This window comes from Ipomoea nil, unplaced genomic scaffold (assembly GCF_001879475.1).
Source record: "Ipomoea nil cultivar Tokyo-kokei standard unplaced genomic scaffold, Asagao_1.1 scaffold0705, whole genome shotgun sequence".
NCBI lineage: Eukaryota > Viridiplantae > Streptophyta > Magnoliopsida > Solanales > Convolvulaceae > Ipomoea > Ipomoea nil.
The window spans coordinates 22,774-32,506 of record NW_017617133.1 but is presented as its reverse complement, the minus strand read 5'-3'; positions in this window follow the sequence as shown (position 1 = coordinate 32,506).

Genomic DNA, 9,733 nt, shown 5'->3' with positions numbered 1-9,733 from the left:
AAGCCTCGTAGGATTTTGAGATTAATTTCTTTTTGGCTAATATTTTTGCCAAGATCACTAATCTTTCCAAGAACTTTGATCATTCGAGCTTCCATGTCTGCAACACTTTCATTTGAGAGCATTTTGAAATCTTCAAATTTCTTAATGGCGATTATGAGCTTATTGTCTTTCTCTTGTTCATCTCCTTCGCCAATCTTGATGAGAGTTTCCCATATTTCTTTAGCAGTAGCACACTTTCGGATCTTCGGAAATATTGTATCGTCCACAGCTTTGAATAGAATATCATTGACAATATTGTCAAGATTATTCCGTGTTCTATCATCCGATGTACATTCCGGTTTTGGCTTTTGTACGTACTGTGGAGCATCTGGGGATAGGACAAACGCCGTATTGAATTTTAATATTTCGATAGGGCCAGTGGAAATTACTTCCCACATTTCATCCTGTAAAGCCGATAAGTGTACCTGCATACGAACTTTCCAATCATCAAATTTATCAAGTGAGAATAATATATTTTGAGCTAAATCTTTCTTCATCATCATCATCATCACGAGAGATATGAAAGATTAATCCAATCACACACTTTGAAGAAAGGATCTGTCTAGCAGTCAGAAAAAGGTTGACCCAATTAGGCAACGTGCTTTGATAGCAAATTGGCCTAAATAGACAGCCTGCTCTGATACCAATTATCGGTCCCAAAAGAGATAAGGTGAAAGTCTAGAGGGGGGGGGGGGGGGGGTGAATAGACTTTCAAACTTTTTCGCATAGAACAACAATTGCTAAGGCATAGAGAAACTAAAACTCTTAATTAGATTGTTAGAGTATGGTACGCAGCGCAAATAAATAAAGATGTGTGTGTGAGATTGTGATAAGTATATCTCGCGAGAAGCAAGTAAGGAGAAGTATGTAAAGAAAGCAATAAAGAACACAAGACAATTATAGTGGTTCGGAGGTGGTGTAATCCTCCTACTCCACTTGCTCTTATCTCCAAGAGCAATTCACTATATCCACCACTTCTTGATTCCAAGATACAATGAATTTCGTGATCTAGTGCTTTGATCACCAAGCCCGCACTAATCACGCCAGTGACACCACACTGCTGCTTTGGGTTTCACGTCTCCGCGCTACTATCCCAGGATTTCACGACTCCGCGTTACTTTCCCCCCGTCTTCCACACTCCGGTAGAAACATATCCCGTGATATAGTGCTTTGATCACAAAGCCTGCACTAATCACGCCCAGTGACTCCGACACTGCTGCTTCGGATCTCAAAGCTTCGTGTGACAATCCAGGATTTCACAGCTCCGTGCTACTTTCCTCCCTTCCTACACTCCCGTAGGAATATCACTTGTTCAGGGACAAGTTTTCTTCTTTCTTCCAACTTCTGAGACTCTATAGATGATCTTCAATATGATGCAGGTCTCTTGTTGATGAAGATTTAACACTCTTGAGTGATTTCTCGTGAAAGCTCTGTATTTCTGAGTGTTTTTCTCTCTTTGAATGTATTAAGTATAACACTTGATTTTTATGCTCTGTTTAGCTCTGCTTTTAGAACTCTCAGAATATTTCTTTTGAAGCTCTCTGAGTTCTTTTTCTTTTCTCACTTGAAGATTTCTTTTGGTATGCTCTGTACCAATTGAAACTTTTGCTTTATGTATTCTTGCTCTTATTTCGTGAGTTTGTATTCTTGTTCCCCATCTTCAAGTCTTTATATCTTCATCCTTATATAGCTGGTAATGAGGATCTGTCCGTTGGAAAGAGACGATCTCATTTTTGAATTCTTGTATCCTTTTGTCAGAGATCTTATCTTCTGGCAAAGTGTCAGAAAAGATAATATAGCCGTTTGTAGAGCTTCAGCTTCATGCAAATGAGTTTCCAAACTTCATCTGATATTCATCTAGTGTTCTCATGCTTTATCTTCTGGCAAAGTGTCAGAATAGATACTATTGCCGTTTGTAGAGCTTCAGCTTCATGCAAATGAGTTTCCAAACTTAATCTGATATTCCTCTGGTGTTCTCACGCTTCATCTGTTATTCCCCTCTGGTGTTCTCACGCTTCATGGGAATATCTGGGTCTCAGTTTAATGTAGAAGCCCCTCTTTGAGATTTAAATGCTTCAAAAATATTCTTCAATTGCCCAACTCCACCAGGCTTAATTAATTTTGGCTTTGTTGATGGTGAGATTTAAACTTGAACCATTTTGCATAATACATCAGGCATCTTCCACTTCATCCATACGGTTTATTGGTTACATCTCCAATCTTCTTTGATGTACTCCTTTCTTTCCATAGATGCTTGATCTCCAAGTCAAATTCATGCAATCTTCCAATCTTAATTTTCTTCAACGTAAATTCTTCTGGGAATTCTTTTTGAGTAGTAGCGACATGAATTTCATGTTATTCATCTTCTTCTTCAATTTTTCATTTTCTCCAGACAAATTCTTTATTTTCGGCTTGATATCTTCTTCTTCTATTTTCATGCAAATTGGGGGTTCTACAAATACATATTTGGCATATCAAAACAAGTACAGCAGGATATCTCCCATAGTGCAGTCCAAGGTCCCGAGTATACCTCAAGTATCTCATAGCCTTCACTATTGCCGTCCAGTGCATGACACCGGGGTTACTCGTATATCTACTAAGCTTACTAAACGTAAAGGCAATATCCAGCCTAGTAAAGCTCATCAGATACATCAAACTACCAATAACCTGAGCATATTCTACTTGATAATTGTAACACCCCGAAATTTTATAACTTTTAAAACTTATATAATAGAGGTGAATTCTCATTAAATCCCAAAATCAAACATAAGAGTGCGGGGTGCTATGCCACATCTGAGCTGGAGAACTCAGATGCACAGGCTAAACTAACTAAATAACCTCAAAGCAATGTCAATACAAAATCATGGCACGCAGGCCGAAAGGGAAACTAACTACTCTAAGCTCCAGATCTCTAGCGCGCTCCGGTGTCTACTCATCTGTGCCTGAAAGCCAAATATATCTGTTCAGCGAGTGATGCTGGTAACCCACTCCAACGCTGAAATACAATATAGGTAGACATATATATATATATATATATATATATATGAAAACCATTTTGAAGCAAGAAGATATATACTTAGGAGACTCTAGCTTTAAAACCAGGAATAGACTCGACAGATAGGGATAGGCACATTCAACAATGTTAAACAGTTATATAGAGACAATATCATAAAGAACATGTATCTAAGGTCACAGTTCACTTCCAAATTGCTCACATAATCAATCAATCATCATTCAAGTCACACAAGCATACTTTGGTGGCACCACGGGACCAATCGCATGCCCCGAACATGAGGGTTAGTACATATAGTACTAACACGGCCCCGCAGCACCCTACCTCATACCGCAGCATGAAGGGGGTTGATCGCAACCAACCGCATAGACCGTTGACGAACCCAACAGCGGATCACAGCCCTACACACCGCTGACGCGCTTAGTCGGTGGACCGTGATCCTCTTTACAAGGGGGGACTACGACCCTACACACCGCTTGATGAACTCAATCGGTGGGTCGTAGCAGATCAAGCCCTACACACCGCCTGGGGGACTCATTCGGTGGGCGATGATCTTCGGAGACTACGACCCTACACACCGCTGGCCCATCACTAGGTGGATCGCAGCCAACCATAGCCCTACACACCGCCTGATCACTCATTGGGTGGACTACAGCCTTCCTCGGGCCAATGGTCCTACACACCGCCTGGCGCGTCCAGTCGGTGGACCACAACACACGAGGCCCATGTGGACCGCAGCCCAAGAAGTGAATCAGTGACCGCAGCCAGGAAAATGAACCGTAGCTCATAAGTAACCAATTTGACCGCAGCCAACTTCTGAACCGCAGCTCAGGAACACCCAATTTGATCGCAACCAAATTGGGGAATCATGCATCACATAACACATTGTAGCACGTAATAACACATTGGGAAGGGGGAGGTGTATAAATAAACTTACGTGTGATCATTCACATACTAAGAGTAGTCCTAAGGGGTTCATGCATTTTCCTCCTAGTCCAACGGGTTACCGATTCACTAGCATGCAATTCCTAATACTCTCCTATCCTACCAATGGCACCCGAAACATCAAACTAGACTCAAGCACGACAAACGGGGTCCGTTGGGACACCTCGAGGAATGGGTTACATCAAACGGGGAAGCCGAGGACCCGGGGTGGGTAACAGACCAGCGGGTAGCCGGTAGGTGGAGGGCCACCCGCCGGCGACAATCTTCCGGGCAGCGGGTGGCCGGCGGGCAGACATCTGCCCACTGTCTGGCGGTGATTCTCGGGCAGCGGGTAGGTGGCGGGTCCCCCTAGCCCCACCTACCCCCCACTGACTCTCTCATCAAATAACACGTCCCGGGATCCTTTGTGGAACCCGAAACCATGCTTAGACACTTTTAAACGTAAATAATGACACCACATAGGCAATTAACGGACCAAAAGCAAGAATCATATTGAACACATCCCAACATGACTTCTAAACATAACCACACCCGAAAATGCGAATTCCCACCCAAATATAAATCAAGAACATCACAATACAAATTCCCATTCCAACCTAGGGCTCTAATTCCCATCCAAATTATCAATATCATATTTTATCTCTAACATCAAGAAATATCAAGATTTATCAAGAATCATCACATAAATATCAAGAACCTCTTTTTAATATCAAGATCATCAAGATCACACATAAAATCATCACATCAATCAAATAAGATTATATCACGATTATCGTAAAGGATTTCATCAAGACACAGGCATATAGAGGGAGCCAAAGAAGGAGATTATAGCAAGGAAAATAGGTTTTGTTGAGACATGGGTTACCTCTTAGCCTTTATTAATTTCCTTGGCTATGAAGGGTCTTCCTTTCTTCTTTCTTGATTTCTCCTATGGGAATTCTTGGGAATTCTTGTGTGGTGAAAGTTATTGTGGTATGAGTTCTAGGTGCCTCCTATGTTCCTATTTATATATCTAAGAGTCCAAATTAGGATCTAAATGATATGGGTTTGCTAATTCTATTTCCTATAGGACTAAGGGTTCATGGGCTTATGATGGACCCTTCCTGATTAATTAATGAAATTTAATTCTTTCTTTTGGACAAATGATTAAATAATTAATTGGTTTAGAGGCCGTAACACGGGGTGTTGCAATAATACACTCCCCATGGTTCTTGGTTAGATGAACGCTTCGATCTAGTGGCGTCCTAGTCCTTTGATTATTATCCTTGTTAAATTTTTCAAGGATCTTATCAATATAATGTGATTGGCTCAACACCAAACCATCAGGTATTCTAATGATTCTAATCCCAAGGATTAAATCAGCCAAACCCATATCTTCCAAGTCAAATCTTGCATTTAACATGTTTTTGGTAGACTTGATCATCTTATCATTACTACCAACGATGAGCATATCATCTACGTATAAACAAAGAATGACATAGCCGTCTATTGTTGTTGGGAACATTTAAAGGGAAAGGCTTCTTATAGCTTAACCAAGTTGTCCTACATTGGTAGAATAACCTCTTATTTCCCTACTTACATACTCCAAGCCTTTTAAGATAGTTTGAAGTGTTATGAGAAGGGAAAGGAGGCAAACCACGCGCGCGCCGCCGCACGCCCGCCGTGGCGTGGGGTCAACGTTTTGCTCCCAAAACTATTTTCTCAACCTATTTTTGTGGATCATCTAGTGACCTTATCCGCACAACTCCATTAATGAGTGTGCAGAGTTGGTCCATTGCTATTTTATAGCGCTATAAAGGTGGGTAGTGAGAGGTGGGGTGTTGCTACAGTATACTATAAATACTTACTGTTAGTATGGTTAGAAAACGCAAGAAGCAGTACAGAAACGCTGCTGCATGTTCCGAAACCATACTGCCAGCTTCAGTAAAATATTGCCTGCGAGTTTGTTCTGTTGTGCCTGTCGAAAGCATGCGACTCAATCCCTGGTCGTAAATGTTTTTAAGGTAGTGTTTAATACACAATACAGAACCTTTGTTCCCCCTTTTCGTTCCAAACCAGATACCCACAGTGTTGCAAAATCCAACAGTTAAAAACATTTACCACCAAACCGAGTCACAAATATCAGAAATAGCAAACATTGTGTTTGATATTACTCCTGTTCAACCACTCACTGGTGGTTTAAACTACAAGAGATGGGCTGCAAAAATGATCATGCTCTTGGAATCGAAGGATGTGGACTACGTCCTTTTTGAAGATCCTGCAAAATTTAACGTGGCTGCTACACAACCTGCAGTGCAGACCACGGCTTCACCTGCTGAAACAAACCCGAAGTCTACAGATACATCCAATTCATCATCAGCGCAAGCTTCATCAGCATCCGAAACAGTTCGCATCAAATACGAGAAAGATAACAAAACTGCCCGAACAACCATTCTCCAACGTGTAAGTGACCCGTTGTTTGATATGTTTTCTGAATACAAATCTGCAAAAGCAATTTGGGATTTAATGATTGAGAAATATGGTGCTGATGATGTGGGGAGACGCAAATATGCTGTGGGTCGTTGGTTACACTTTAAAATGGTGGACACCAAACCTGTAATTGAACAGGTACACGAGTTTGAAAATTTGGTCGATGACATGAAAGCAGAAGGTGGAATAGTTAATGATGTAGTCCTATGTGATTCCTTTATTGACAAACTGCCCGACTTATGGGTAGACTTCAAGAATAAAATGAAACATGACCGAAGGAGCTATACACTGCAACAACTGATAAACAACGTGAATATCGAGGAAGAAAACCGCCTGGTTCAAAGGTCTGTTATTCTTACTGACAATGTTAAAGCTAATATTGTTGAAACTAACTCTGGGTTTGATAAATCAAAACCTGGTGACAATTCTAGAAACCAAAGGAAAAATTATACGAATAACAATTCCATTTGCGGCAAGGGTGGAAAGATTCAAAAAAAAGAGAATAATTCTGGTGAATGCTATGTATGTGGGAAACGATGTCACCATGCTGCCCAATGCTATCATCGCAAAGGGTCTACAAGTCAGAATGGTCAGAAACCAAATAACGAGAGGCCGAAGAACCAGGCTAACCTGACGGAGAACACGGAAGATGCTGACTTAGTAGCTGCAGTAACAATTGAGGCCAACGTGGTGGAAAATCCAGACAAATGGGTTGTGGACACTGGAGCATCACGACATTTCTGCAACAACAAAGCATTATTCAAAACTTTTGAGCCTATCACTGGTGGAGAATAAGTTTTCATGGGAAATTCCAGTGCTTCCGAGGTAAGTGGTAGAGGAAAAGTAGAATTACTACTTTGTTCTGGAAAACACTTATTTTTGCAAAATGTGCTTTATGTCCCTTCCCTTCGAAGAAACCTAATTTCCGGAGGCCTTCTAAATAAGGCTGGAATTAAGATGGTTTTTGAGTCTGACCGCCTGGTTAGGACTCGTTGTGAGAAGTTCATTGGGAAGGGATATCTGCGTGGAGGTCTTTTTTCACTAGATGTCTCTATAGTTAAAAATCACTCTGATGTATTTGGATCTTTTCTGACTGCTCGTGATAATAAGAATTCTTCATTTGCTTATACTACTGTATCAGTTAATGTTTGGCATGCTAGATTAGGACATGTTGGTACAAAATGTTTAAATCGACTGAAAAATGTGAATATGCTACCAAACTTGTCTAATGATACATGTGATCAATGTGAAACATGCGCTGAGGCAAAATTTGCTAGAACATCTTTTTCAACTGTAAAGCATCGTACTTCATCATTGCTAGAATTGATTCACATTGATTTAGAAGACTTTAAGACCACTGAAAGTCGAGGTGGTAAGCGTTACTGTATAACGTTTATTGATGATTTTTCCGCTATACAAAATTATACAAAAGTGAGCCGAACAAAAATTTGTTCTTTCGAAAAATGAAGTAGAAAATCAGTTGGAGAGAAGGATCAAATGACTTAGATCCGATAGACGATGAGAGTATGAATCAAATTTCGTGAAAGATCTGTGTGAATCTTTTGGCATTATACACGAAGTAACTGCACCCTACACACCCCAACAAAACGGCATAGCAGAAAGAAAGAATCACACTCTCAAAGAGATGATCAACACTATGCTGATCAGTTCAGGTGCTTCTGACTCGTTGTGGGGGGGAAGCTGTTCTAACAGTAACCACATTCTAAACAGGGTCTTGCACAAAGGGTTTGAAAAAACCCCTTATGAACTGTGGAAAGGGCATGCGCCTAATCTTAAATACTTTAAAGTATGGGGTTGCTTGGCAAAGGTGGGACTCCCGTCCTTTAAAAGGCCCAACTTGGGACCTAAAACCTTAGATGTCGTATTTGTTGGGTATGCTGAAAATAGTACAGCTTATAGAATTATGTGTTTAGAAAATTGTATAATATGTGAATCTAGAGATGCAGTTTTCTTTGAACACATGTTTCCGTTGAAGGGTGCACTTGAACTAGATGCTAATAAAGTTCAACAAAATCTTTCTTTTCTTGATTTCTCATGTAATTCAGAAGAGCCTAGAAGAAGTAAAAGGCCTAGAATTGAGAAAACCCTTGGCTCTGACTTCATAACATATATGACGGAATTGAAAGATCTAAATGAAATGTGTGATCATTTTATATGTCAACTTGTGTTAGAAGAAGAACCAAAATCCATTCAAGAAGTTATGCGCTCAGTAAACACTACTCTATGGAGAGAAGCAGTCAAGAGTGAGTTAGACTCCATACAGTCTAATCATACATGGGAAATAGTGGAACTGCCTAAGGGTTGTAAACCCATAGGCTGTAAATGGATTTTCAAGAGGAAACTGAGACCATATGGCTCAATTGAAAGATTTAAAGCCAGACTGGTAGCTAAAGGTTACACACAGAAATTCGGTGAAGATTACTTCTATACCTATTCACCAGTAACAAAGATAGCTACCATACGTGTTCTATTTGCTTTAGCATCTTTACACAAGTTGATAGTACATCAAATGGATGTAAAAACAGCTTTCCTCAATGGTGAACTAGAATAGGAGATCTACATGGAACAACCCCCCGGATGTGTTGATCCAGGACAAGAAGGAAAGGTATGCAGACTTAAAACATCTCTTTATGGCTTGAAACAAGCCCCTAAGCAGTGGTATGAAAAGTTTCATAAAACTTTGTTAGAGCTAGGTTATTCCACTAACCGCTCAGATGCCTGCTTATACACAAAAGAGGTAGAGTCTAGCATCGTAATAATCTGTCTCTATGTAGATGACATGTTTATCTTTAGCTCAAGTATAGGAGCTATAAAAGAGACTAAAAGAACTCTATGTGACAAGTTTGATATGAAGGATCTTGGGGAGGCTGATGTAATACTTGGAATAAAGGTTACAAAAACGGAGAAAGGTTACCTTTTATCCCAAAGTCATTACACGGAGAAACTCATGAAGAGGTTTGAGAGTTATGATGTAACTCCGGCGAAAACCCCCTATGATCCCAGCATCAAATTATCAAAGAACATAGAGGCTAGTGTATCTCAAGAAGAATATGCAAAGATAATTGGGAGTCTAATGTTCTTAATGAACTATACTAGACTAGATCTTACATTTGCTGTGAATAAACTCAGTCTATATACTCACAACCCTGGTATCTCACATTGGGATGCACTGAGAAGGGTACTTCGGTACCTAAGAGGCACGATAGACTGGGGCCTTAACTATAAGGGAAACCCAGCTGTGCTCGA